Raw genomic sequence first — 7,488 nt, 5'->3', positions numbered from 1 at the left:
TAATAATGGTGATGTTTATAATTTACTATTTTAAGAAAATTAACGAAAATGCTAATAATAGCACTAACTTTAAACTAATTTACTTTTAAAAGAATACTAAATTCACTTAACTGAAAGGTATTAATATATTTTTCACTGTAAAATTTTCCTGGCTTTCGAATAAAAAGAAAAAAAGTACAATAAGTGCCGTAATTTTTCATTTAGAGCTGGTACTCGTGAAAATAACATAAAACTATCCAAGTTCAATAACCCAGAATCATGAAAATAAGAAAAGGTAAGTGTATCATGTCAAAGAACAAATTAAGCAGCTCATCAAGACTAACAATCTGAATTATTAAAATGATGAGGTTAACTATTATGATTTTCAAGAAATGAACGAAAAATCGTCTGAAATTGTTTAATTTGCAATAAATTACTTTGAAAAGGCTATTTAATCTCATTAGCTGAAACATGTGAGGGCATCACTCAATGCGAAATTTTCTCATCTTTCGAATGGAACTAAAACATTTAAAATACAAAGTATAGTTTTAAAGTTAGAGGTATTTTAAGACAAATAAGTTTTTTACACTAAAAGTTCAATAACTCTGTAACGGTTGAGATTTGATGGTATGTGTAGAACATTTTTTTTCTCCAAATATGGCAGTCTATCACCCCCCGAGAGATTCTTAACCATGAACCAAACACCCTGTATGAAATATAGTTAAATTTCTGATTATACTGTGAACTAGTAAGGTTTGTCTGCCTTAGTAAAACCGAAATTGAACCCGTTATAGTGGCGACGAGAATAAAGTGGTAATTGTCGGGACGCTGTTAAGTATTCTTTTCTGCTCCTTTGCAGCATGTAAGTAAGTGCAAATTTTAACGGCTGAATGTGATTTGGTGCAGAAGCTTAAATCAAGTGAGTAATTACTTTACAGTCTCTATCGCCTCGTGGTGAAGAACAGCCTTGCATGGTAGCGTCATTTATTTTAATTTAGCGGTTTTGGTCGAAGTCATTTGGGTGGTTGAATTGCATATAAAATTCATTTTTCCTAACATGCTGCCCATAATTTATGACTGTTAGTGAGGTTTTGTTCTATTAAAAATTTGAATAGCAGTTTTAGGCGATTCTGACAAAGACACCATTGTATAAAGATCGCCATTGTGTCGAGAACGCCATTTTGAATCGTTGATAAAAGATTTCCTACTATCCCGCGACCCTTTGTCGCTGTTGTAATTTTTCACCATTTTCTTTTGTCCATAGTGAGAACAAGTAGCGTCAACGACAAACGCCATCGGTGGTGTTAGTGAGCGCCGTTTTTTATTGAAATATTTTTCCTCAGTGTATATTCACGAACGTCATAGACCGAGCAACTTCCTAGTGAGCACGCATTGGCACTGAGTACCTCTGACAGCAGGTGCATAAGCGCATTCGGTGCAGTACGTTATACTTAACACTTTCACATGTACGGCGTGTTTCTTAAAGGAATTTTGAGCAAGTGGATCGCTGTTTGTTGCTGCCGGTGCCGAGGTTGCTGCTGTTGATTGCTAGAGTTGCTGGAGCTGTTGTTTTGGAGCTGAGGATAATTTTGGCAGTTGATTGTGCCTGCCTGCTGTTGCACCTGGTCGGAGGGCCTTTTTTATTTGGAGTTGTGGTTTTATTTTTACACGTTCGAACAGCGGCTAAGATTATTGCCCCAATAGCAGTACGCTGAGTGATCAGGTATGTAATTTTTTATTCCTTTTTTTGTATACGGAATTATATTGTGTTTTCAAATAATTTTTTTGGGCTGTATATCTGCAAGAGTACTGATATTGTATTTTTTCACGTGTTTCGTTTGTTTTTTCATAAAAAGGATGTCTATTAATCCTACATCTGAGCCTTTTATTCCGAGAACTATCCCCTTTTCCCAATACCAAGAGCAGTTGGAATGGATGTTTGAGCATAATAATTATACAGAATATAGGTACAAAACTTCCTTTTTAGCCGTTTGTGGTACGGAAGTATTTTCACAATTGAAACTTTTATTTCCGGGGCAGAGTTTAAGGGATTTAACATACAAACAAATTACCGAAAAACTAAAACAACGTTATGATAAGAAGGATTCGAATGTCATTCACAGCTATCGGTTTTGGACCCGTAGACAGGGTCAATACGAGAAAGCAGTTGATTTCGTTTTAAATGTTAAGCATTTAGCGAAGCAGTGTGAATTTGGAAATTTTAAAAACAGAGCTATTAGGGACGTTTTAGTTATCGGATTGAATGACAGATCTTTACAAAGAAGACTTTTTGATGAAGACGATCTGACGTCAGCTAAGGCTGAAAAAATTATTGTCAATCAGGAGCTTGCATCTGATTGAACGCAGTTTTTGAGTAGCGATGATAATAAAAAGTTGGGTGTGGTAGCTCGTTTAGGCCGTAGAGAAGATCGCCCTAATCGTGAGTTTAGAAGCAGGAGTAGGAGTAGCAGTCGGTCGTTTAAAAATCGTAGAGGAAGATATGATGAAAGGAAGGACGATTATCACGATAAGGAGTTTTTGTGCTCTTATTATAAAAAGAGGGGTCACACTAGAAAATATTGCTACAAACTAAACAACAAAAGCCCACGTAAGCCTCAAACCAGCGTAAAGTTTCTAGAATCCCCAAAGCCTTCGGGTTCCGGTACAGACGGGTTATTTAAGCGTTTGAAGGAAGAAATGGAAGTAGATTCAGAAGATGATTCACCGTGTTTGATGATTTCATCTGCCCTTGCTGTAGTGATATAGAGGCAAAGATAGAAGATATAAGATTGACCATGGAAGTAGATTGTGGATCAGCTGAAAGTGTCATTTCCGAAGAGCAGTTTTTGCGAAATTTGAAAAATCTTCCTGTAAAGGCTTGTAATAAGCGCCTGGTAGTAATCGACGGCAAAAAGTTGAAGGTTCTGGGTAAAGTTGAGGTGTTGGTACAGTTGGAAAGCATCCAAAGGAAACTCTACTTGATTATATTACGTTGTGAGAACGATTTTGTTCCTTTGATGGGACGTACATGGCTGGACGTTTTGTACGCTGGGTGGAGGAAAACTTTTGCGAAACCAATGGCGGCTGTGGACAGAATCAATGCTTTAAATGACGAGGACAATATTGTTGAGTTAAAGAGTAAGTTTTCGAATCTTTTTAATAAGGATCTATCTAATCCAATAGTTGGATTTGAAGGGGATTTAGTTTTAAAAGATAACAAACCAATTTTTCGAAAAGCGCATGAAGTTCCGCTCCGTTTAAGGCAAAAAGTTTTAGATCATTTGGACAGTTTAGAGAAGGATGGAATTATTACACCAATAGAAGTTAGCCAGTGGGCGTCGCCGGTAGTGGTTGTGATCAAAAAGAATCAAGATATACGTTTGGTGATTGACTGCAAGGTTTCAATCAATAAGGTGATTATCCCTAATTCATACCCTCTACCTTTGATACAGGATCTTTTCGCTACTTTAGCAGGATCTAAAGTTTTTTGTTCATTAGATTTGACGGGTGCTTACACACAACTGCTTCAATCTAAATAATCAAGAAAAATTATGATTATAAACACAATTAGAGGCCTTTATGCATATAATAGATTGCCACAATGAGCATCATCTAGCGCTTCTATCTTCCAAAAGGTAATGGATCAAGTGCTTCATGGGTTGGAAAATGTTTCATGTTATCTCGATGACGTTTTAATATCCGGGAAAGATCATGCGGATTGTAAAAAGAAGCTTTATTTAGTCTTAGATCGGTTGACTAAGGCTAATATAAAAGTAAACTTCGATAAATGCAAGTTTTTTGTTAAAGAGCTGCCATATTTAGGGCATGTGTTAACGGACAAGGGTCTGCTTCCTTGTCGAAATAAAATTCAGACAATCCGCGAAGCTAAGGCTCCGCAGAATGTTTCTGAACTTAAAGCCTTTTTAGGTTTGGTAACATATTATGCTAAATTTATACCAAATTTGTCTACCCGAATTAAATGTTTGTATGCTTTGCTAAAAAAATACCAGATATGTATGGGATGATGAAGCGATAGAGTTTTCAAAGAGTGTAAACATTTCCTTCTGAAGCCTCATCTTTTGGAATATTTTGATCCTGGGAAACCTGTGGTTATCGTCACGGATGCTTGCTCTTACGGCCTTGGTGGGGTTATGGCTCATGTAATTAAAGGTGAGGAACGTCCTGTGAGCTTTACTTCTTTTACTTTAAATGATGCTCAGCGAAAATATCCAATTTTGCACCTTGAAACCTTGGTGTAGTGAGCACAGGTAAAAAATTCCACAAATTTTTGAACGGAAAAAAATTTATTATTTACACAGATCATAAACCCCTCATTGGGATTTTTGGTAAGGAAGGGAAAAATGCGCTATCTGTTACACGATTACAGAGATACGTAATGGAACTGTCAATATATGACTATGAAATAGTTTATCGCCAATCTTCAAGGATGGGGAACGCCGATTTTTGTTCCAGGTTTCCTTTATCTCAAGAGGTACCACGTGAGCTAGCACGGGAGTATATCAAAAGTTTAAATTTCAGAGAAAATTTCCCAATTGATTATAAAGAAGTGGCAAAGGAAACCGCTAAGGACAAATATTTGCTACAAATCCTAGAGTTTTTAAATAAGGGTTGGCCAAAACGAATCAATAGAATTTTTTTGGATATCTATTCTCATCATCAGGATCTAGAGAAAGTCGAAGGCTGTATTCTTTTTCAAGACAGGGTTGTGATTCCTAAGGTAATGCAATTGAAAGTGTTGAAGATGCTGCACATGAATCATTCTGGTATAAATAAGATAAAACAATTGGCTCGAAAAACTGTTTATTGGTTCGGGATGAACTAAGATATCGAGGAATTTGTGAAATCTTGTTCTACGTGTCACGAGACAACAACGTTTTCTAAGAAACCTCCTTATTCTCACTAAAAAACTTTCAGCAGGATACATGCGGACTTTTTCCATTTTAAAAAAGAAGTGTTTTTGGTTGTTGTAGATAGTTATACAAAGTGGTTAGAAATTGAACATATGAAATTCGGTACGGATCATAAGAAAGTTATAAAGATTTTTCTTAATATTTTTGTTCGTTTTGGGTTGCCTGACGTTGTGGTGACGGATGGAGGTCCACCTTTCGATTCTGAGATATTTACCAGGTTTTTTACAAAACAAGGTATCATAGTATTGAAAAGTCCACCATATCACCCTGAAAGTAATGGTCAGGCAGAGCGCATGGTGCGATTGATTAAGGATGTCTTCAAAAAAATTTTAGTTGATCCAGAAATGAGGAACCTGGATACAGAAGAACAGATTTCATATTTTCTGATCAACTATAGGAATATCTGCTTGGAAGACGATAGTAAAAGTCCTTCAGAACGGATGTTTGTTTACAAACCAAAAATTTTAATTGATTTGATTAACCCAAAGAATAGTTATAAGAATAATTTCAAAGATTCATATAATGATCTGCAAGATGGCATAGTTAGTAGCGCAGAATCCTCTGACCATTTTACTAACCTTAGAAGCGGTGATCTGATTTATTATAAAAATGTTAACCCTACAGATATTAGGCAATGGTTACCTGCCAAATTTCTGAAACGGATTTCGATGAATATTTTACAGGTCTCGCTAGGCGGTAGAGTTATTTTGGCCCACAAACGCCAACTTAAAGTGTTGCATGTCTCTCGCCGGAAAGTCTCCAGAAGTTTCGCTTTCCAAGGAGTGCATTTTTTCCAACAGAAGAACCTATAGATGATCAAAGGTCGGCGGAAGATTGTATCCATGTACCGGCAGTTACACACAACAATAAAAGCATGCAAGAAGATATTGAAAGCAATTTGGATGAAAGCTCCGATTTTTTTGGACTTGCGGCCGACTCTTTTATTTTTTCGGGGGAGGATAACGGTGTTTCCAGTCATCAACAAAGTGTGCAACCCGCGGATAATATTCGGCGTTCGAAGCGAAGTTGTGTGAAAATGAAGAAAGCAGATTATTTGTACTATTTGTGGTACATACTACCTGTATGTTACACACACTTTGTCATCTGTAATGATGATCGCCCACGATACTAGCAGCACGGTTTAGTCAGTCTTACAATACACGTCACGCGAGTAGGTCGCGGCAGTCATACGTTACGTTGCGCAGCGGCTACCACATAATTGGCGACGATCGGGATTTTTTATTTTTCACTCTAACCTAGTATTTTCATTGCTAGTTTGGTTTAGAAATTCACGAGAAACCCATTGAACGGAAAAACATCGAGATTTGCATCAGCGGGTGGAAGAGCCGGCTCGAGGTAGGTTATAACGAAAAACCCACGCTATAAAACTGTTCGGCATGGCATGAAAAGTGTAAACATAACCTCAATCTAGCGACTAGAAGGTTGAAGTTGTTTCACGAAGAAATGAACGTTGGAAAAATGCTCTAGACTAGTAAGTGGCTGTTAATGATTCAATTCATTGACCACTTAAAAGGAAAAGTGGCTGTCAATGATTCAATTCATCGACCACTTGCGAAATTGTGATCAATTTCTAGTGACTGTCAATGATTCAATTCATTGATCACTTTCAGAGAATCGATTCCAAGAGAGTAGATCGGAATATGGAAAGAGATTGTATTCGTTATTTTTTTGTTTTTTTTTCAGTATATATAACCACGAATGGCGTCGAACGACGGAAATGAAACACCACCTAATAATAATCCGGTGTTGCTATTACAAGCAGCACTCACATTCAATCCGGCAGCGTACAATCTGCCACAATAGGGATCTTTAGGGATGTGCGGGTTAAGGCATATTCTGCTGCAGATTAGTACCGTGAGTTAATATCTCAGTCCTTTTCCAATTTTTAGGCCCGAAACTATTGAAAAAAACATTTTTTAGTTTGTTTCCTTTTAGGACAATAACACATACAAACCCATGCGACTTACACGACTCTATAGGTTGCCTTATCAGATCTACCATAGTTTGCAGATGAAACTTGGAATGGCAGGCTGTTAGCGGATTGACAAAGTACCAGATCATGCTGTGTGGGGTGCTGTCCCGGTTAACAATGAGGCGAACGAGATATTTGCTGATACGTCATTTAGTCGGACAACTGTCAGTTTGTTGGTTGAATTTAATTTGGTTTTTTTTTAATTTAAAAATCAGAAAATAATAATTAAGGTTTAAGAATGATATGAGTGTACTCGTAAGGACACCTGCTATCAATAAATGTGAAAAACTGGCACAATTTTTCCAAATTAAAGATCCCTATTCCGTTTTATACATCTTCCTACGTCGGAAGTGCGTAGTGTTTGGTCAGGATGGATTCGGGGTTTTGAACGCGTAATGGTTGCGACAGGCATTGTCGACAGTACGATAAAAAAAATCCAATTATTAGCGATTGGTGGACTAGAATTGCAACAGGTGTTTGATGGCATACCCGGAGCTGATGTGGAAGAGGATGGAAATACTGATCCGTATATTGTGGCTAGGACTAAGCTAGAAGAGCACTTTTCGCCAAAAAATCATGAATGTT

At 37.2% G+C, this 7,488-nt stretch overlaps 1 long non-coding RNA gene across 1 annotated transcript; it reads left to right on the top strand.

Moving 5' to 3' along the window:
• The first annotated feature begins 1,255 nt into the window (after positions 1 to 1,255).
• On the top strand, positions 1,256 to 7,277 carry LOC131677978 (uncharacterized). Its single transcript, XR_009303510.1, has 3 exons — positions 1,256 to 1,702; positions 6,615 to 6,785; positions 6,852 to 7,277. It is a non-coding gene; the product is annotated as an uncharacterized LOC131677978 (long non-coding RNA).
• The last annotated feature ends 211 nt before the right edge of the window (positions 7,278 to 7,488 follow it).

Source organism: Topomyia yanbarensis, chromosome 1, assembly GCF_030247195.1.
Source record: "Topomyia yanbarensis strain Yona2022 chromosome 1, ASM3024719v1, whole genome shotgun sequence".
NCBI lineage: Eukaryota > Metazoa > Arthropoda > Insecta > Diptera > Culicidae > Topomyia > Topomyia yanbarensis.
This window is presented reverse-complemented; position numbering and strand designations above follow the sequence as displayed.